The sequence below is a fragment of the Rattus norvegicus genome, chromosome 17, assembly GCF_021556685.1.
Source record: "Rattus norvegicus strain SHRSP/BbbUtx chromosome 17, alternate assembly SHRSP_T2T, whole genome shotgun sequence".
Taxonomy (NCBI): Eukaryota; Metazoa; Chordata; class Mammalia; order Rodentia; family Muridae; genus Rattus; species Rattus norvegicus.
The window spans coordinates 92,983,754-93,006,674 of NC_141550.1; the positions used below are offsets into that span (position 1 = coordinate 92,983,754).

Genomic DNA, 22,921 nt, shown 5'->3' on the forward strand with positions numbered 1-22,921 from the left:
GATCAGGAATTCAGGGTCATCCTCTGCTACAGAGTGAGTGTGAAAGCATCTTGAGCTACAAGACCCTGTGAAAACAGCCAGATCATTCCATGGACAGCTTAATGAGAAAGTAGGCAACCAGTCACATCTCTGAAATGTTTAGAGCCCGCCCCCTCTTTCTGCTGGGAGCCTAGATCATTGATGCTCACAACATCTGACTTTCCTACGAAGCTATTTATAAAAATATCTGTGTTTAGCGGCTGAAGAGATGGGCTCTGCTGTTAAGCACACCGGCTCCTCTTGCAGAGCAAGAGTTTCCAGGGTCCACATCGAGATTGATAAGCAAACTCTGTAACTCCAGTTCTAGGGTATCTGTCACCCTCTTCTGACCACTGCAGGCACCATGCATTCATACCAATAAATCTGAAAAAAATCATTGAAACGACTGCAGTTGGTCATCAGCTGCCACTTTAAATATATCTGGCAATAAAATAAGTTAGACATCGATTTACTAACAGTGAAACAGACGTGATAGGCAAGTCTCACTGTAGACGAGGTTGATTGGAGTTCACACTGGGTGTGTGTCTGTGTGTGAGTGTGTGTGTGTGTGTGTGTATGTGTGTGTGTGTGTTTTCACACAGTGTGAACACAGTGTGCACACATGTTGTTGATAAATTGTGGGGTTTGGAGTTACCACTGAAATTTCCAGGCTTTTGTCACTAAGAGCAAGGCATTGGACCAGGGACACATAGGATATTGGTAGAAAGTAAGGAATGTTTTCTTCTCTTATTAAGGAAGAAAAGTTAGAGCCAATCTTGGAGTCAGATCAAAGGCTCAAAGTATGGGTCATGGGGGTTGTGCATCTTTATAAATCATTTACACAGATCCTACCTTTCCTCAAATGCCTATGGTATGGGATTTTCTCAGACATGTTCTAATTGTTATATGTATCCTGTGGTTGAGAAAATGGGGGTTCCACGATTTTTCTGTCCTTGATTGTAATCTCTCCACATTACGCTTCTGCTCCTTGATCCTGAGTCCATAGACTATTTAACTTTTGATTGTATTATTTGGGAAGACGTTTAAAACTGCCAAAGTATACCAAATATGTCAGTGTAGCTTTGACTTTCCCCCATGCTTCTGTTATCTCACAGCTGTGACTGGAAGATTAGGAAGGATGGCCACTAATGTGTCAAATTCCTAGAGCAGGATCGTCCTGTCACTCTTAGGTTTAGTTAGACTGTCTGTAGTGAGGCTCAGATATCCTACTATTTAATTTGTAGTTCCCACACTCAGAAGAGATTGGCATATTAAAGTACATAACCTTAACAGTCCTCAGAGAAAGCCAAAGCTGTGCACAAGTTAAAGTGACAAAGTCCAATTTTATTCAGGGTAGTATAACTAAAGAGACCCAGGTACTGAGCTGGCCTGTGTTCTAAACACACGAGAGATACATGGGGATGTATAGTCAAGAAACATGGAGCTCATGGTAGATACCAACATGGGTGAATTTTAGTAACCCCTACCTTGAAAGCTTCCTGCTGAAGGCAGGCAAGCATGCACAGATATCAAGGATGTGGATAGAAACATTTCTGTAAGATAGGGAGGGGGTGAGTGTGTATATGTGGGTTCTTGCTAAACTGCCTTGGTGACTGCTAAATCTTGAGTGAACAAAGATGTACACACAAAGCACACAGGCCAAGGAGAAGGTTCAAAGTCTAACTAAAGTTTGATTTGTGTAAGAATCTGTGTCAGATACCCGACTGTATGCAATGTAATTGGACAGGGCTACAAAGGGTATTGTAGCTGGACCCAGAATTTTTCAAGAATCTCTCTTTCTCTAAAGAAATATAAGGTTGGGCCCCAAAGATATCTGAGGATAGCCCTGCTGTCATCTCGGTGAAACTTTACTCATCCTTTTTAATCCTATGACCTCCAGCAGATGATAGGACAACAGTTCATTGTACATACTGACCATGAACAAAATAAAACCAAAACCAAAAACAAGGAGAAGTATATTCTGAGGCAACTCTGAGTGAATACTGCATAGGAGTACAGATTCGGGTTTTCCAGAATTAAAGACTCTATTGGGGAAGAGGTTGGCATGAGGTCTTATAGCCATAGAACAAAAGATAATAAATCAATACACAAATACAGGGGAAAGAACATTTGGTGGGCAGCCTACAGCACAGCAGGAAAATGTCCCGCTGATGATATTCTTCTTTTCCACATTACTGAAAAGCCAGTGGTTGGCTGAGTTCAACAATACATTTCAAATGTTTTATATAACAGGCACAAAGATCCTAGGTCAGCTACAAAGGTTGGTAATAAGTTTAAAGACCCCAAAGATAGTACAAGATAATTTTGGCTTCCGATGATTCATCCCCTGTGTAGTGGTCAAGTACTCCTCAGTCACTTTGAGCTGTCTTCAACACAGATGTCGTTTTTTCAGTGAACCTGCACTTACATTAGAAACAAGAGACTTGGTGCTTTTAGAAGCAGAGTCACTGGGAGAAGCTGCACAGGGCCCGCCCCTCTGCACTGGTCCCGCCTTCTTCCTCTCATTGGCTGAGATTCTCAGCGCGTCATTCCGGCGACCAGGTTGTGCCCGCCCTCCCAGCAGAGAGGGAATCAAAGCGCAGGAAAAGGCGCGTGTGTGCAGGTATAGAGACCTAGTCTGGGTCAGGGCTATGGAAGGTGAGGAAACCCTGTTTCCTTGGTTACCTGAGAGGGCGGAGTAACAGATCTGGTTGACCAGGCAGGTTAGGCAGGTCGGGATTCCCTTGCCAGGGTGATAATCCGCCTCGGACCACATAGCTGAGGTAAAGAAGGGAGCAGGCTGCTTTAGAGGATCAGGGTCTCGACCTCAGCAGGTCATGGGGGGAAGGTGGAGGGCTACTCTGCGGGGTTGTACCGCGCCAGGGGAAAGGTTGGTGGCCAGTGCTTGTCCTGCCCGGGTTCACTGAACTTGAGCTGTGCATGGTTGCTTACTGAGGCGGTCCCTTGCCCCAAGGGCTCTGGCAGTGGGGCGGACCCCATGCAAACTTTACTAAGCAGGGCGCTGGTGCGGCAGGCCAGAGCCCTCAGAGGTCTCTTCACCCGAGGTAGTGCTCAACTGGAAGTTCCCTACCCTCAGCCTACCTGGTCCTTCCCAGCAGGTGATTGAGGGAACTGACAGGTTGAGGGTGTCTCACTTTAAGCCTTGGGCCCATCTCATTCTCACTCAGGTGCTCCAAGTTCCTGCTCTCCTTTCCCTGCCTGTGACACCTGCTGCTGCACTCCACACACCACCCTTCCTGGTTCATGCTCATCTCTGGAGAGGTGGCTGAGATGCTAATATTATAGGGAAATGAACCAGGGAGATTTCCTCTGCCACCTGAAGCCAACATTCATGAAGGGTTGGAGCTCAGGCAGTCAAGAAAAGTGTCTTTTTCCAATCCTGAGAGAGACAAACAAAACAGCAAATCATTCTTCTCTATCTCTGTCTATATCTGTCTCTCTGTCTCCGTCTCTGTCACTCTGTCTCTCTGTCTCTGCGCGCTCTCTCTCGCTCTATCTCTCTCACAAACACACACACACACACACACACACACACACACACACACACACACACACACACACACACACCACAACCCAGACAGACAGAGATCTGCTCCTGCCTGATAGAAGTGTGAGAAAAAAATTGTTGGTTCGTGTTGAATGCCATTTATGTTGAATTCTGGCAAGTATTTCTGTAAGCATCAAATTCATTTTCCATTTCCTCCAGGGTTTGTTTAACAGATTGATTAAGCACATTGATTTGTGTCTTTTCTTCCTGAAGGCCCTTGGATGTTCTACCCTTATGTTAACTTCCACATCTAGTAACCTTATACTAATCCACACCTAGTAATCTTATAGTAATGAAGATGTTGTTATGTAGTTAATTGGTAGGGGATGTCTGTATGTAAAGAGCTTTACAGGTAACTTTTCTGTTGCTCTTTGCTGTCATCCACATTTTTACTAACACATACAGACATTGAGAGACTTTGTGAGAGGACATGAGGGAGATGGGTTTCTCTGATTTAGTTTCCATTAAGATACTTCCCAAACAATAACTTTCATATACAGCATATGTATTTAATAAAGATCTGTTAAGTATCTATTGTGCAAGAGACGCTTTTCAACAGCAGGTGAATATCACCTCTTGGGACAGCCGTCTTCTAGAAGAACTTCAGATCATAAATAAATAGAATATGCCCTTGTCAGATGATGTTATAGGACTTAAGAGAAAAAGCAGGGAGAAGGCAGAGCCAGAAATGAGTTTCAATTGGACTAGATGTCTTTTATACTTTTCAAAAAATATTTTACGCATGCGAGTATGTGTATCTATGTGTGTGTGTGTGTGTGTGTGTGTGTGTGTGTGTGTGTGTGTACACCTCGTTGTGAGCATTTGTTCGCATGCACAGTCTAGAGGAGGAGTTCAGGTGTCCTGCTCTATCATTGTCCTGCTGAGTCCTTTGAGATGGTGTCTGAGCTTGAAGCTAGGTTGGCATGCCAGCACCAATATTTTGTCTGCTGCTCTCAAGGCTTGGTTTAGAGGCATATATGTAGTCAGATGTGCTTTTTATGGAGATTTAAACTCAGGTTTATGTTTGCCCAGCAAACACCCATATACACTGACCTAGTTCCCTTAAGGCTGATTGTACATAACTTCTTTTTTTCTAAATTTGCTCCTATTTTATTTATTTTTATTATTCATTTTAATTTTATTGGGTATTTCTCTTTTTATATTCTTTTCTATTTTTTTAAAATGTATTTACATTTCAAATGTTATTCCCTTTCGTGGTTTCCTATCCATAACCCCCATCCCATTCACCCTCCCCTTTATTTCATAATTTTTTTTCCTCCCCAAACATCTCCCTTTCCTGCCTCCCTGCCCTGAAATTCCACTACAGTGAGAGGTCCAGACTTGGCAGGACAAAGGGTTTCTCCTCCCATTGGTACCCAACAAGGCCATGCTCTGCTACATGAAGCGGGAGCCATGGGTCTGTTCATGTGTACTCTGTGGGTAGTGGATTCGTCCCTAGGAGCTCTGGTTGATTAGAATTGTTGTTCTTTTGGGGTTTTGTTTTATGATGGAACATCTTTTGGGAATACGGCCAGGACAGGTATAGCAGGGTCCTCAGACAGTCCAATTTTCAATTTTCTGACGAACCTCCAGAGGGATTTCCAGAGAGGTTGTACCCATTTGCAATCCACCCAACAAAGGAGGGGTGTTCCTCTTTCCCCACATCCTCTCCACCATCTTCTGTCACCTGAGTTTTTATCTTAGTCATTCTGACTTGAGATGGAATCTCAGGGTTGTTTCAATTTGCATTCTCTGAATGACTCCAGATGTATGCTGAACATTTCTTTAGGTGTTTCTCCGACATTCGATATTCCTCAGCTGAGAATTCTTTGTTTAACTCTGTACCCCGTTTTTTTCATAGGTTTATCTGACTCACTGGAGTCTAACTTCTTGAGTTCTTTGTATATTTTGGATATTAGCCCTCTATCAGATGTAGGATTGTTAAAGATCTTTTCCCAATCTGTTGGTTAAAGTCACACCATGGCATTATATATTATTTGGGACTAATATGAAGGTTATCATTTCCCTAATTTCTTTTTCAGCCTGTTTGTCCTTTGAATAGAGGATGGCTACTGATTTGTTTGAGTTAATTTTATACCGAGCCACTTTGCTCTTTGTCAGGCTTAGTAGTTCTCTGGTTCAACTTCTGTGGTCACTTAAGTATTCTATCATATCATCTGCGAATAGTGATATTTTGACTTCTTCCTTTCCACTTTGTATCTCTTTGACCTTCATTTGTTGTCTGATTACTCTGGCTAAGAATTCAAGAACTATATTCAATAAGCAGCAAGAAATTGGGCAGCTTTGTCTACTCCCTGATTTTAATGGGACTGTTTCATGTTTCTCTCCATGTAGTTTGATGTTGTCTACTGTTTGCTGTATATTGCTTTTACTACGTTTAGTTACCGACACTGAATTCCTGATCATTCCAGGGCTTTTATTATGAAGGGGTGTTGCATTTTGTCCATTGCTTTCTCAGCATCTAATGAAATGATCATGTGGTTTTTATCTTTGAGGTTTTTTTATAAAGTGAAATCTGTTAATGGACTTCCATATATTGAACCATCCCTCTCTTCCTGGGATGAAGTCTCCTTGATCAGGGTGGTTGTTCATTTTTATGTATTCTTTGATCCTATTGCGAGAATTTTATTAAGTATTTTTGCATTGATATTCAAAAGGGAATTTGGTCTGTAGTTCTCTTTATTTGTTGGGTCTTTCTGTGGTTTCAGTATAAGTAATTGTGACTTCATAGAAGGCATTTGGTAGTGCTTTCTCCCTTTCTATTTTGTAGAATGGTTTGGAGAGCATTGGTATGAGGTCTTCTATTAAGGTCTGATAGAATTCTGCATTAAACCCATCTTGTGGTGGGCCCTTTTTGATTCACAGACTTTTAATAACTGGTTCTAATTCTTTAGGAGTTATGAGGTAATTTCGATGGTTTATCTGTTCCTTGTTTATCTTTGGTACTTGGTATTTGTCTAGAAAACTGTCCATTTCCTCCAGATTTTTATGTTTTGTTAAATTTGGCCTTTCTTAATAGGACCTGATGATTTTTTTCATTTCCTCAGATTCTGTTGTTATGTCTCCTCTTTAATTTCTGATTTTGTTAATTTGGACACACACTCTATGCCCTCTGGTTAGTCTGTCTATGAGTTTATCTACTTATTGATTTTCTCAGAGAGCCAGCTCTTGGTTTTGTTGGTTCTTTGTATAGACCTTTTTGTTTCTACTTGGTTGACTTCAGCCCTGAGAATGATTATTTCCTACCTTCTACTGCACTTGGTTGCAGTTGCTTGTTTTGATCTGGAGATTTTAGGTGTGCTGTCAAGCTGCTGATTTGTGCTCTCTCCTGTTTTTTGCTTTTTTCAGGCAGTCACACCTATGAGTTTACCTCTTTGCACAGCTTTAATGGTGTCCCATCAGTTTGGGTATGTTGTACCTTCATTTTCATTAAACTCTGAGAAGTGTTCTAATTTCTTTCTTTATACCTTCCTTGACTAAGGTATATGTGTAGAGCATTGTTCAACTTCCATGTATATGTGGGTGTTCTTTCATTATTGTTGTTATTGAAGATCAGCCTTAGTCTGTGGAATATGATGGATTGCATGGGATTATTTCTATCTTCCTGTATTTGTTGAGGTATGTTTTATGACCCGTCATATGGTCAGTTTTTGAGAAGATACCATGAGGTGCTGAAAAGAAGGTGACTCTGGAGTCTGACTCCTTGGTCCCTGGTTTCCAACAGGGCTCCTGTCAGGACTGTGGCCCTGTCTGTAGCAGACCTCCTGTGAGGGCCTTCCAACTGGAGGATATTCAAAGGGGCAGAGAAGCTGCTGATATGTTGCCCAGGCTGCAGTAGCTCTCCTGGGAGGCCTTCAGACTGTGGTGTCTTCAGAGGAACATTCAAAATGTGTCCTCTGTGAAGCTGTTCTGGGGACACAGATAAAGGGGGGTGACAATGGACTGTGGTTTCTCTTTCCTTGAGTGCAGCCACAGGACAGGGAGGCCTTTTATTGTTTTTGGCAACTGCATTCCCTCCATTTGTATTGTCACCACTGCCCCTGCCCTCCTCTCACCCCCATGGATGAAGCTGCTTCTGTCCATGACCCAGGTCTGTTCTGTTTCTGACAAAGGAGTGTTCCTCAAGTCAGGTCAGGTACTGAACACCTGTGCCACAACCTCGTCACATTGATGGAGTGGACAGTCCAAGTCAGGGTCAGGTGGGAGAGTTGCAAGGTTTAGGAAAACAGGTAGCTAGAAAACATCTCAGCCAGGGAAAACTCTGATAATGAAGCCTGTAGGCATTACTGAATCATCAGTCAGAATTGTATGGGTAGTCATGAGTGTCAAAGTAAATTTATTGAAGCTTGGAATTTCTTTTGTCCTGGATCGGGTGGTTTATTGGCTGTAAGTGGTCTAATTAATTCTTTCTGTCGTGATCTGCACTCTTCTACAATCTCCCTGCAACTTAACTTTTCTCTAACCTTTGGTACGAACTTAATTGATGAAAGTCAGGGCTATCATATGAGAATTTTCTGTTTGCTCTTATTTAATATCATATGTGAACCTGGGACAAATTATTATTGAGATATGCTTATAGAGCCTTGTGGCAAATCTGGACACACTCCCAACCGTTACTGAATTGAAGCCCTAATCTGGGTGGGTTCCTTGTGGGGCCAGGAGCCATTTGTAAGCTCTGTTGAATGATACTTTTGCCCACATGGAGCCTCTCCTGTCAGGGATGCTGGATGCCAGTTTGCACTGTGTCAGCAATGAGCAGAAGAGCAGGGAAAAAGGGGTTAAATCCTTGTGACCTTGTGAGCCATGAAACTCTGAACCTATCCTGAAGAAAAAGAGAATTCAACAAGTGTCTGCTGGGCATTAAACTCGGGAGCTCTGGAAGAGCACTCAGTTCTCTTCACCTTTGTGCCATCTCTCCAGCCCTAAGGCTGATACTGTCAATAAGGAAGGAGCTGGGTGCTGGGCTGAAGTAGGCTTTTGTTGTTTCTAGTGAAAAAGAAGTGTTTAGAAGGTAGGGGTTGAGGAGGAGGGAAAATGTCTGAAACTTTTTATCCTCTATTGCTGATACCTTGGGGAGTTAAAATGTCTCTCTCCTGGTGGCCATTTAACATCAAAAGCAGCCCACTCCAAGTTTCATTAAGTGGTCCTTAATCCTAAATTCTTGAAAATGACTCAGAATAAGATTAAGGTGAGAAAACAATTCGTCCCATGTCCAAAATTTTCATCAGTCCAAGTCCAAAACATGAAAACTGAATGCACAAAAAGAACAATAAACACACAAACCAAGTGTCCCTTTTCAAGGGCAAAGTACACAGACCAAACCATCACTGCTGTGGATGTGATAAAGCAGGCTATCTGCTCCTGCCAGATGTGAGATGCACACAGGTTCTGGTGAATTTGCTGGCGTCACACTGGATCAAAGTTCTCTGACATTGCTGGCCTCTGGACAGGTCAAAGCCCTGTTACCTAGCCTCTGTGAGCCCTCCTGATACTTGCAAGAAAGAAAGAAGTCAAAAGCAGAACACTATGAAGCTAGATAGAGAGAGCACAGAGAAGTCAACCTCAGTACCTAGTTGTAACTGCCACTCCTCCCTTTCACCACTCTCCCATGGGTCCCACAGAAGAAGCAAGTTTCCAGATGTATGCACCAATGTGAGGTTCAAACTGAACCGATTCCAGGACCTCTTGATTGACATTCATGGAGACAGTGATCTATACAATAGCAAGAGGAGTTTAATTCTGCCTTATTGAGGCCTTCCTCCTTAAAGGGAGATGACCCTGGGCAGATTCTGACAGGCAGTTATATACCTTGCTAAGAGATGGGGCAGAATTCAAGCAGTTGGTAACTAGGCAGGGTATTATTGATGGGGCGAAGTGACCTCCTACTGACTAGTAATCAGTGAACCATTCCTGCTTTTCCAGAGGGGAAGGAGAGGTGAGTTGGAAATCACAGGTAGCTTTGTTTAACAGTTTGGCTTGCAGTTCTGTGGGATCTGACTATTACCTGGAAGGGAGGGGTCATTGTGCTTGAAGGTTGGCAGTGGAACTTTCCCACTGGTCTTCAATTGACCCACACCTCTGGCTCTTTCAAGAGTGAGTCCTTCCCACAGGCAGTGGTCTTTGTTGTAGTAGAATCAAAGATGGGGGGAGTATAGAAAGGAGGCAAAAGAAGGAAATAAATAATTTAGGTTAAATAAAAGTGGCAAGAAACCATTAGCCAGAAAAAGAATTTTAAGATGGGGAAGAGAAAATATCAAAAGGTAAAAATAGAAAGTACCATGTTGTCAAATACAGAGTAGTCAGTCTTGAACAAATATATACACAAGCAACAAATATGGGCTCTGCAGGTATGTTTATATTTATTTCTGGATACACAAGATATGTAAATATATATAACAAATTTAAGCACATAAAGGAGTCTATAAACTTAAGAGTGAAGGCATGAGAAATGTTTGATATAGGATAGCTGGGAGAGTTTGGAGAGGAGGTACAAAAGAGGGAGGTGATGTCACTGTTTCAATTAAAACATTAAAATATTAGATAAATACAAATGTATGAACAAAATTATATACAAATAAGAGGAATAAAAAGCAAACCTTACAAGCTTCAAAAGAAAACACAGAGAAAAAAAAGCCCCAAGAAATCTATATCTTGGAGCATCTTCCTTTCATCTGCCCTCCTAGTGGAAGGAGCAGGATGTTGGAGACCCTTTTGTTATACATGGATTTTAGTCCAGGTGAGTCCCAAATGGTCCAACGGTCCACTCATCAGGCCACTCATTGTGTCCAGTCCGTTGTCCAGCAGGATCAAAAGTCATTGGCTGCCTGGACTGCATAAAGAAAACTGGAGTTAAACAAGAGAAAGAAAATAATATTCATCACTAGAAAACCCTAGTACGTTTTTTGCCACGGGACTTAGGTTTATGTTCACTGGCCAAGAAATAGACAGACATGACTATAAAATTTAGACAGTCCATACTTGGAAAAGTCTAGATAGATGTATAAAGAATTAGTGTGTGCATGATACATACATTACCTCAGAGTTACCCCCCCTCTCTCCTTTTCTCTCTCTGTCTCTCTCTGTCTCTGTCTCTCTGCCTCTCTGTCTCTCTCTCTCTCTCTCTCTCTCTCTCTGTGTGTGTGTATGTGTGTGTGTGTGTGATTGTGTGTGTGTGTTTTTGTGTTGGTGTCTGTCTGTCCTCATACCTGGAGGCCAGGAATAATCATCAAACGCTTTTTTACCTCAATATTGAGACAGAGTAATATGTCAGTAATCTCAGGCCACCAATCTGCCACACCTGCCTCTGTTAAGCTCAAGGCCTAAGATGACACCATGATTCTTCCTTGTCTGATTTCCAGAGTCCTTTTGTTGCACTGTGACACTTTACCCAACATCCATCTCCCCAGCTGCAGAGACCAGATCTGCCAGGTAAAAATATTTAGAATGTCCTTTTTCTGACAGGATTGCACTCAGCCTGGTACTTCCTCTTGCCTATACTGGCCTTGAAGTTGTGTTACTTGACAGGGTAGAGTGGCTCAGAACTGAAACTTCTACATTGCAGAATTAGAGACAGGAAGAAGAGGATCGTGCTCAAGGTAATCTTTAGCTACAAGGTGGCCTGTTGGGATTTAAGAGACCTTGATGAAAACAGAAATGTTTGCAGCATAGCATTACACGAAAGGAGGAACAGAGGCAGCAAGATCAAGAGGAAGACAAAGGTAGCCTGGGCTTTCATTCTATCCCGAGTGGTATTCTCTCAGAATTTTAGGTTTGACTGTGTGAACACTAAAACCGGCATAGCAACACTATTCCAAAATAGGAAAAAAAATGTCAGAAAAAAATGAAAGTATGCTTAATTTACATAAACATATCAGAAAATAAGAACCAATTTCTTCTGTTTATTGTACATGGAATATGTTCCCTTAGCATACACCTGTGAGTCTGTTAGAATTAAGAGTGATATATTAAGGATTTTTATTGGAGTGGTTAGTGTTTTTCATCTGTTGGTTTTTAATTTTGTGAATCTATTTCCATCAATTGGGATTTTATACTTGATGTTTCTATTTTGTGTTTTCCACTTAAGGCCATCCTGAGGGGTACATGGCTCTCTAGGAGTCCAGTATAAGAAACATCCATTGAGACCCACCGGCATGGAAGTAGTTCATGTAAAAGTAAAGACAGACACACTGACAGAGATATAGACTCCAGGGCTTCTACATATCAGTGTATGGATGACAAGGAATCATCAGGGTGTGAGGCCAACTCTTAAAACCTAGGCTGGCCAGTGTCTGTGAGAGGTTTTCCTTGGTTTTTGTCTGAGTAGCTAACCTGGTTCAGTGCTAGAGGCCAGCAAAGAACCCCTTTAATGAACTTTCCCAGACTTGTGCGTTGTGGGTTCAGGTACACGAGTTCATATAGTGCTCTTCTTGCTCCAGAGTGGAATATAATGTGCTTTCCCACTCAAATTAGAGAGGAAAAGATTGTCTGTCCTAAGAGAATTTCGTGTAGCTCAGGGGATAAAGCACATGAGAAATATGTATGTGATCACAATGGTGGAGAACTATAGGGACATGCTGTTAAACTCAGCACATATCACTGCAGGATTACTATGCCTGGATCCTTGATGTCCTTTGAACAAATTAAGAGAGACACTGGGTCAGAGGGACCCTCCACGTCAGTCATATGGTATTCTGTACACCTCATGCTGTGGAAGATGTTGATACAGTCTAGTTAAAAAGAACACAGGAGATGATATCTTAACAAATGTAACAGTAGGAGGGACAGGGAAAGCTTCCCAGAAGCTCTCACAAAGGAATTGCAAGGCTGTTTAACTGGGCATAAAAAAGCAGTGTGCAAATTCTCAGGTTAATGGAAGCAGCCTGGGAAGATTTATCCAGTGGAATGCATACTCCAGTGGAGGCCTGAAGCTGGCATGAGGTAGGGCCACACCAGTTTGCTTCTCCTTCATTAAGTTGTTCTTTTGACTCTGCTCATAACACCTGTCCCTCCTCCTTCGAGGAGGCTGTGACACAGGTAGGAATCCTGTTACACATTTGAAAGTTGGCCTTGAGGGAGCAAAAATAGAGAGGTGAGTAATTACAGGGCAGAACTGGTGAGAGAGAGGGCACAGCTGCCTTGGGAGTCACTCCACAGTATGGGTTTTTTAAGCATTACCCTGAGTTGGGTCTGAGGACTTAAGCAATATAAACTGTGATATCTTTCGCAGGGCAGTAGGGGATGGGTGAGGGTCTGGTCAAAGTGTGACAGGAGGATTCCCTTCACAGGAGACATACAGGCCTCATATTCAAACTGGGAACCCATTTTAGCTCAGGTCTGATGGGCTGACTAGGGAGACTTTTCTGAGAAGTCTACTTCATGATGAAGACCAATGTTCTCTGCAAGAAACAGGAAGCAAAGAACAGTACAGTCCCACAGAACAGTCTCTGATGTTTACCTCTGCTAGAAGAGAGGGCAGAGGGCTACTGGTCCACTGACACTTTTAGGGCACTGTTCTACTTCATCCCTCCCTTCTGAGCAAGACACAGTGAAAAGGCAGGCCTTCCTGCCTGGGGTTTTACCTGGAGAGACCTTGCTGTGGTGTGGACAGCTCTTCCTCTGGAGAAGGGGCCTGCAAGCACACAGGCACCTGGACGTCTGGCCTGGCTCCTCTGAGATTGTATAATCTTCAGCCAGGCCAACCCCCACCACTGGCTTAAAAGCCATGGAGCTGAGGCTGCTGTTCTTCAGGACTTGAAAAGAAAAAGACACAGAAAAGAGGCTCTTGGTGTCTTTGAAAAACAGAGAACTTCCTGGTTGCTGCCGCTGCAGAGAGCCCTTGGGCATCACCCTGCGAGCAAACTTGAGCCTCGGGACCACAGGTAAGACCAACTTGTCTGCTGCAAGAGAGCTGCCTGGTGAGATTGGGACACACAGAGGCAAAGTTCATCTAGGACCGGGCACGTCCTGTGTTTGCCGGAGGTCCCACGCTGGTGGATCCCGGCCCGCAGCAGCTCTCTGCTCCCAGACCCCGGGAGAGAGAGACCCAACCGCCTGGTCAGGTGGGCACTCCTGAGGCTGCAGAGCGGAAGAGACCACCAACACTGCCCACCCCTGCCCACATCCCTGGCCCAAGAGGAAACTGTATAAGGCCTCTGGGCTCCCGTGGGGGAGGGCCCAGGAGCGGCAGGACACCTGCCTGAGACACCACCGGAACATGAAGGAAACAGACCGGATAAACAGTTCTCTGCACCCAAATCCCATGGGAGGGCGAGCTAAACCTTCAGAGAGGCAGACAAGCCTGGGAAACCAGAAGAGACTGCTCTCTGTGCACACATCTCGGACGCCAGAGGAAAACACCAAAGGCCATCTGGAACCCTGGTGCACTGAAGCTCCCGGAAGGGGCGGCACAGGTCTTCCTGGTTGCTGCCGCTGCAGAGAGCCCGTGGGCAGCACCCCACGAGCGAACTTGAACCTCGGGACCACAGGTAAGACCAACTTTTCTGCTGCAAGAAAGCTGCCTGGTGAACTCAAGACACAGGCCCACAGGAACAGCTGAAGACTTGTAGAGAGGAAAAACTACACGCCCGAAAGCAGAACACTCTGTCCCCATAACTGACTGAAAGAGAGGAAAACAGGTCTACAGCACTCCTGACACACAGGCTTATAGGACAGTCTAGCCACTGTCAGAAATAGCAGAACAAAGTAACACTAGAGATAATCTGATGGCGAGAGGCAAGCCCAGGAACCCAAGCAACAGAAACCAAAACTACATGGCATCATCGGAGCCCAATTCTCCCACCAAAACAAACATCGAATATCCAAAGACACCAGAAAAGCAAGATCTAGTTTCAAAATCATATTTGATCATGATGCTGGAGGACTTCAAGAAAGACATGAAGAACTCCCTTAGGGAAACACAGGAAAACATTTATAAACAAGTAGAAGCCTACAGAGAGGAATCGCAAAAATCCCTGAAAGAATTCCAGGAAAACACAATCAAACAGTTGAAGGAATTAAAAATGGAAATAGAATCAATCAAGAAAGAACACATGGAAACAACCCTGGATATAGAAAACCAAAAGAAGAGACAAGGAGCTGTAGATACAAGCTTCACCAACAGAATACAGGAGATGGAAGAGAGAATCTCAGGAGCAGAAGATTCCATAGAAATCATTGACTCAACTGTCAAAGATAATGTAAAGCGGAAAAAGCTACTGGTCCAAAACATACAGGAAATCCAGGACTCAATGAGAAGATCAAACCTAAGTATAATAGGTATAGAAGAGAGCGAAGACTCCCAGCTCAAAGGACCAGTAAATATCTTCAACAAAATCATAGAACAAAACTTCCCTAACCTAAAAAAAGAGATACCCATAGGCATACAAGAAGCCTACAGAACCCCAAATAGATTGAACCAGAAAAGAAACACCTCCCGTCACATAATAGTCAAAACACCAAACGCACAAAATAAAGAAAGAATATTAAAAGCAGTAAGGGAAAAAGGTCAAGTAACATATAAAGGCAGACCTATCAGAATCACACCAGACTTCTCGCCAGAAACTATGAAGGCCAGAAGATCCTGGACTGATGTCATACAGACCCTAAGAGAACACAAATGCCAGCCCAGGTTACTGTATCCTGCAAAACTCTCAATTAACATAGATGGAGAAACCAAGATATTCCATTACAAAACCAAATTTACACAATATCTTTCTACAAATCCAGCACTACAAAGGATAATAAATGGTAAAGCCCAACATAAGGAGGCAAGCTATACCCTAGAAGAAGCAAGAAACTAATCGTCTTGGCAACAAAACAAAGAGAATGAAAGCACACAAACATAACCTCACATCCAAATATGAATATAACGGGAAGCAATAATCACTATTCCTTAATATCTCTCAACATCAATGGCCTCAACTCCCCAATAAAAAGAAATAGATTAACAAACTGGATACGCAACGAGGACCCTGCATTCTGCTGCCTACAGGAAACACACCTCAGAGACAAAGACAGAAACTACCTCAGAGTGAAAGGCTGGAAAACAACTTTCCAAGCAAATGGTCAGAAGAAGCAAGCTGGAGTAGCCATTCTAATATCAAATAAAATCAATTTCCAACTAAAAGTCATCAAAAAAGATAAGGAAGGACACTTCATATTCATCAAAGGAAAAATCCACCAAGATGAACTCTCAATCCTAAATATCTATGCCCCAAATACAAGGGCTCCTACATACCTAAAAGAAACCTTACTAAAGCTCAAAACACACATTGCACCTCACACAATAATAGTGGGAGACTTCAACACCCCACTCTCATCAATGGACAGATCATGGAAACAGAAATTAAACAGAGATGTAGACAGACTAAGAGAAGTCATGAGCCAAATGGACCTAACGGATATTATAGAACATTCTATCCTAAAGCAAAAGTATATACCTTCTTCTCAGCTCCTCATGGTACTTTCTCCAAAATTGACCATATAATTGGTCAAAAAAACGGGCCTCAACAGGTACAGAAAGATAGAAATAATCCCATGCGTGCTATCGGACCACCACGGCCTAAAACTGGTCTTCAATAACAATCAAGGAAGAATGTCCACATATTCTTGGAAATTGAACAATGCTCTACTCAATGATAACCTGGTCAAGGAAGAAATAAAGAAAGAAATTAAAAACTTTTTAGAATTTAATGAAAATGAAGATACAACATACCCAAACTTATGGGACACAATGAAAGCTGTGCTAAGAGGAAAACTCATAGCGCTGAGTGCCTGCAGAAAGAAACAGGAAAGAGCATATGTCAGCAGCTTGACAGCACACCTAAAAGCTCTAGAACAAAAAGAAGCAAATACACCCAGGAGGAGTAGAAGGCAGGAAATAATCAAACTCAGAGCTGAAATCAACCAAGTAGAAACAAAAAGGACCATAGAAAGAATCAACAGAACCAAAAGTTGGTTCTTTGAGAAAATCAACAAGATAGATAAATCCTTAGCCAGACTAACGAGAGGACACAGAGAGTGCGTCCAAATTAACAAAATTAGAAATGAAAAGGGAGACATAACTACAGATTCAGAGGAAATTCAAAAAAATCATCAGATCTTACTATAAAAACCTATATTCAACAAAATTTGAAAATCTTCAGGAAATGGACAATTTAATAGACAGATACCAGGTATCGAAGTTAAATCAGGAACAGATAAACCAGTTAAACAACCCCATAACTCCTAAGGAAATAGAAGCAGTCATTAAAGGTCTTCCAACCAAAAAGAGCCCAGGTCCAGACGGGTTTAGTGCAGAATTCTATCAAACCTTCATAGAAGACCTCATACCAATATTATCCAAACTATTCCACAAAATTGAAACAGATGGAGCACTACCGAATTCCTTCTACGAAGCCACAATTACTCTTATACCTAAACCACACAAAGACACAACAAAGAAAGAGAACTTCAGACCAATTTCCCTTATGAATATCGACGCAAAAATACTCAATAAAATTCTGGCCAACCGAATTCAAGAGCACATCAAAACAATCATCCACCATGATCAAGTAGGCTTCATCCCAGGCATGCAGGGATGGTTTAATATACGGAAAACCATCAACGTGATCCATCATATAAACAAACTGAAAGAACAAAACCACATGATCATTTCATTAGATGCTGAGAAAGCATTTGACAAAATTCAACACCCCTTCATGATAAAAGTCCTGGAAAGAATAGGAATTCAAGGCCCATACCTAAACATAGTAAAAGCCATATACAGCAAACCAGTTGCTAACATTAAACTAAATGGAGAGAAACTCGAAGCAATCCCACTAAAATCAGGGACTAGACAAGGCTGCCCACTCTCTCCCTACTTATTCAATATAGTTCTTGAAGTTCTAGCCAGAGCAATCAGACAACAAAAGGAGATCAAGGGGTACAGATCGGAAAAGAAGAAGTCAAAATATCACTATTTGCAGATGACATGATAGTATATTTAAGTGATCCCAAAAGTTCCACCAGAGAACTACTAAAGCTGATAAACAACTTCAGCAAAGTGGCTGGGTATAAAATTAACTCAAATAAATCAGTTGCCTTCCTCTATACAAAAGAGAAACAAGCCGAGAAAGAAATTAGGGAAACGACACCCTTCATAATAGACCCAAATAATATAAAGTACCTCGGTGTGACTTTAACCAAGCAAGTAAAAGATCTGTACAATAAGAACTTCAAGACACTGAGGAAAGAAATTGAAGAAGACCTCAGAAGATGGAAAGATCTCCCATGCTCATGGATTGGCAGGATTAATATAGTAAAAATGGCCATTTTACCAAAAGCAATCTACAGATTCAATGCAATCCCCATCAAAATACCAATCCAATTCTTCAAAGAGTTAGACAGAACAATTTGCAAATTCATCTGGAATAACAAAAAACCCAGGATAGCTAAAGCTATCCTCAACAATAAAAGGACTTCAGGGGGAATCACTATCCCTGAACTCAAGCAGTATTACAGAGCAATAGTGATAAAAACTGCATGGTATTGGTACAGAGACAGACAGATAGACCAATGGAATAGAATTGAAGACCCAGAAATGAACCCACACACCTATGGTCACTTGATTTTTGACAAAGGAGCCAAAACCATCCAATGGAAAAAAGATAGCATTTTCAGCAATTGGTGCTGGTTCAACTGGAGGGCAACATGTAGAAGAATGCAGATCGATCCATGCTTATCACCCTGTACAAAGCTTAAGTCCAAGTGGATCAAGGACCTCCACATCAAAGCAGACACACTCAAACTAATAGAAGAAAAACTAGGGAAGCATCTGGAACACATGGGCACTGGAAAAAATTTCCTGAACAAAACACCAATGGCTTATGCTCTAAGATCAAGAATCGACAAATGGGATCTCATAAAACTGCAAAGCTTCTGTAAGGCAAAGGACACGGTGGTTAGGACAAAACGGCAACCAACAGATTGGGAAAAGATCTTTACCAATCCTACAACAGATAGAGGCCTTATATCCAAAATATACAGAGAACTCAAGAAGTTAGACCGCAGGGAAACAAATAACCCTATTAAAAAATGGGGTTCAGAGCTAAACAAAGAATTCACAGCTGAGGAATGCCGAATGGCTGAGAAACACCTAAAGAAATGTTCAACATCTTTAGTCATAAGGGAAATGCAAATCAAAACAACCCTGAGATTTCACCTCACACCAGTGAGAATGGCTAAGATCAAAAACTCAGGGGACAACAGATGCTGGCGAGGATGTGGAGAAAGAGGAACACTCCTCCATTGTTGGTGGGATTGCAGACTGGTAAAACCATTCTGGAAATCAGTCTGGAGGTTCCTCAGAAAATTGGACATTGAACTGCCTGAGGATCCAGCTATACCTCTCTTGGGCATATACCCAAAAGATGCCTCAACATATAAAAGAGACACGTGCTCCACTATGTTCATCGCAGCCTTATTTATAATAGCCAGAAAATGGAAAGAACCGAGATGCCCTTCAACAGAGGAATGGATACAGAAAATGTGGTACATCTACACAATGGAATATTACTCAGCTATCAAAAACAACGAGTCTATGAAATTCGTAGGCAAATGGTTGGAACTGGAAAATATCATCCTGAGTGAGCTAACCCAATCACAGAAAGACATACATGGTATGCACTCATTGATAAGTGGCTATTAGCCCAAATGCTTGAATTACCCTAGATCCCTAGAACAAACGAAACTCAAGACGGATGATCAAAATGTGAATGCTTCACTCCTTCTTTAAATGAGGAAAAAGAATACCCTTGGCTGGGAAGGGAGAGGCAAAGATTAAAACAGAGACTGAAGGAACACACATTCAGAGCCTGCCCCACAGGTGGCCCATACATATACAGCCACCCAATTGGACAAGATGGATGAAGCAAAGAAGTGCAGACCGACAGGAGCCGGATGTAGATCGCTCCTGAGAGACACAGCCAGAATACAGCAAATACAGAGGCGAATGCCAGCAGCAAACCACTGAGCTGAGAATAGGTCCCCCGTTGAAGGAATCAGAGAAAGAACTGGAAGAGCTTGAAGGGGCTCGAGACCCCAAAAGTACAACAATGTCAAGCAACCAGAGCTTCCAGGGACTAAGCCACTACCTAAAGACTATATATGGACTGACCCTGGACTCTGACCCCATAGGTAGCAATGAATATCCTAGTAAGAGCACCAGTGGAAGGGGAAGCCCTGGGTCCTGCTAAGACTGAACCCCCAGTGAACTAGACTATGGGGGGAGGGCGGCAATGGGGGGAGGGTTGGGAGGGGAACACCCATAAGGAAGGGGAGGGGGGAGGGGGATTTTGCCCAGAAACCGGGAAAGGGAATAACACTTGAAATGTATATAAGAAATACTCAAGTTAATAAAAAAATAATAAAAAAAATAAAAAAAATAAAAAAAATTATAAAAAAAAAAAAAAAAAACTGGATACGCAACGAGGACCCTGCATTCTGCTGCCTACAGGAAACACACCTCAGAGACAAAGACAGAAACTACCTCAGAGTGAAAGGCTGGAAAACAACTTTCCAAGCAAATGGTCAGAAGAAGCAAGCTGGAGTAGCCATTCTAATATCAAATAAAATCAATTTTCAACTAAAAGTCATCAAAAAAGGTAAGGAAGGACACTTCATATTCATCAAAGGAAAAATCCACCAAGATGAACTCTCAATCCTAAATATCTATGCCACCTACATATGGGCACCTACATATGTAAAAGAAACCTTACTAAAGCTCAAAACACACATTGGACCTCACACAATAATAGTGGGAGATTTCAACACCCCACTCTCATCAATGGACAGATCATGGAAACAGAAATTAAACAGAGATGTAGACAGACTAAGAGAAGTCATGAGCCAAATGGACCTAACGGATATTATAGAACATTCTATCCTAAAGCAAAAGTATATACCTTCTTCTCAGCTCCTCATGGTACTTTCTCCAGAATTGACCATAAAATTGGTCAAAAAAACGGGCCTCAACAGGTACAGAAAGATAGAAATAATCCCATGCGTGCTATCGGACCACCACGGCCTAAAACTGGTCTTCAATAACAATCAAGGAAGAATGTCCACATATTCTTGGAAATTGAACAATGCTCTACTCAATGATAACCTGGTCAAGGAAGAAATAAAGAAAGAAATTAAAAACTTTTTAGAATTTAATGAAAATGAAGGTACAACATACCCAAACTTATGGGACACAATGAAAGCTGTGCTAAGAGGAAAACTCATAGCGCTGAGTGCCTGCAGAAAGAAACAGGAAAGAGCATATGTCAGCAGCTTGACAGCACACCTAAAAGCTCTAGAACAAAAAGAAGCAAATACACCCAGGAGGAGTAGAAGGCAGGAAATAATCAAACTCAGAGCTGAAATCAACCAAGTAGAAACAAAAAGGACCATAGAAAGAATCAACAGAACCAAAAGTTGGTTCTTTGAGAAAATCAACAAGATAGATAAACCCTTAGCCAGACTAACGAGAGGACACAGAGAGTGCATCCAAATTAACAAAATCAGAAATGAAAAGGGAGACATAACTACAGATTCAGAGGAAATTAAAAAAATCATCAGATCTTACTATAAAAACCTATATTCAACAAAATTTGAAAATCTTCAGGAAATGGACAATTTCCTAGACAGATACCAGGTACCGAAGTTAAATCAGGAACAGATAAACCAGTTAAATAACCCCATAACTCCTAAGGAAATAAAAGCAGTCATTAAAGGTCTCCCAACCAAAAAGAGCCCTGGTCCAGACGGGTTTAGTGCAGAATTCTATCAGACCTTCATAGAAGACCTCATACCAATATTATCCAAACTATTCCACAAAATTGAAACAGATGGATCACTACCGAATTCCTTCTACGAAGCCACAATTACTCTTATACCTAAACCACACAAAGACACAACAAAGAAAGAGAACTTCAGACCAATTTCCCTTATGAATATCGACGCAAAAATACTCAACAAAATTCTGGCAAACCGAATCCAAGAGCACATCAAAACAATCATCCACCATGACCAAATAGGCTTCATCCCAGGCATGCAGGGATGGTTTAATATACGGAAAACCATCACCGTGATCCATCATATAAACAAACTGAAAGAACAAAACCACATGATCATTTCATTAGACGCTGAGAAAGCATTTGACAAAATTCAACACCCCTTCATGATAAAAGTCCTGGAAAGAATAGGAATTCAAGGCCCATACCTGAACATAGTAAAAGCCATATACAGCAAACCAGTTGCTAACATTAAACTAAATGGAGAGAAACTTGAAGCAATCCCACTAAAATCAGGGACTAGACAAGGCTGCCCACTCTCTCCCTACTTATTCAATATAGTTCTTGAAGTTCTAGCCAGAGCAATCAGACAACAAAAGGAGGTCAAGGGGATACAGATCGGAAAAGAAGAAGTCAAAATATCACTATTTGCAGATGATATGATAGTATATTTAAGTGATCCCAAAAGTTCCACCAGAGAACTACTAAAGCTGATAAACAACTTCAGCAAAGTGGCTGGGTATAAAATTAACTCAAATAAATCAGTTGCCTTCCTCTATACAAAAGAGAAACAAGCCGAGAAAGAAATTAGGGAAACGACACCCTTCATAATAGACCCAAATAATATAAAGTACCTCGGTGTGACTTTAACAAAGCAAGTAAAAGATCTATACAATAAGAACTTCAAGACACTGAAGAAGGAAATTGAAGAAGACCTCAGAAGATGGAAAGATCTCCCATGCTCATGGATTGGCAGGATTAATATAGTAAAAATGGCCATTTTACCAAAAGCGATCTACAGATTCAATGCAATCCCCATCAAAATACCAATCCAATTCTTCAAAGAGTTAGACAGAACAATTTGCAAATTCATCTGGAATAACAAAAAACCCAGGATAGCTAAAGCTATCCTCAACAATAAAAGGACTTCAGGGGGAATCACTATCCCTGAACTCAAGCAGTATTACAGAGCAATAGTGATAAAAACTGCATGGTATTGGTACAGAGACAGACAGATAGACCAATGGAATAGAATTGAAGACCCAGAAATGAACCCACACACCTATGGTCACTTGATTTTTGACAAAGGAGCCAAAACCATCCAATGGAAAAAAGATAGCATTTTCAGCAATTGGTGCTGGTTCAACTGGAGGGCAACATGTAGAAGAATGCAGATCGATCCATGCTTATCACCCTGTACAAAGCTTAAGTCCAAGTGGATCAAGGACCTCCACATCAAAGCAGACACACTCAAACTAATAGAAGAAAAACTAGGGAAGCA

The 22,921-nt window shown here is 41.8% G+C and overlaps 1 long non-coding RNA gene across 1 annotated transcript in view; it reads left to right on the forward strand.

Annotated features, from left to right (window-relative positions):
* The first annotated feature begins 10,965 nt into the window (after positions 1-10,965).
* Positions 10,966-22,921, forward strand: part of LOC148000333 (uncharacterized) — a 37,039-nt gene continuing 25,083 nt past the window's right edge. The window contains exon 1 of the long non-coding RNA XR_015641958.1: positions 10,966-11,035. This is a non-coding gene — a long non-coding RNA (uncharacterized LOC148000333). The remainder of the gene's footprint in view (positions 11,036-22,921) is intronic.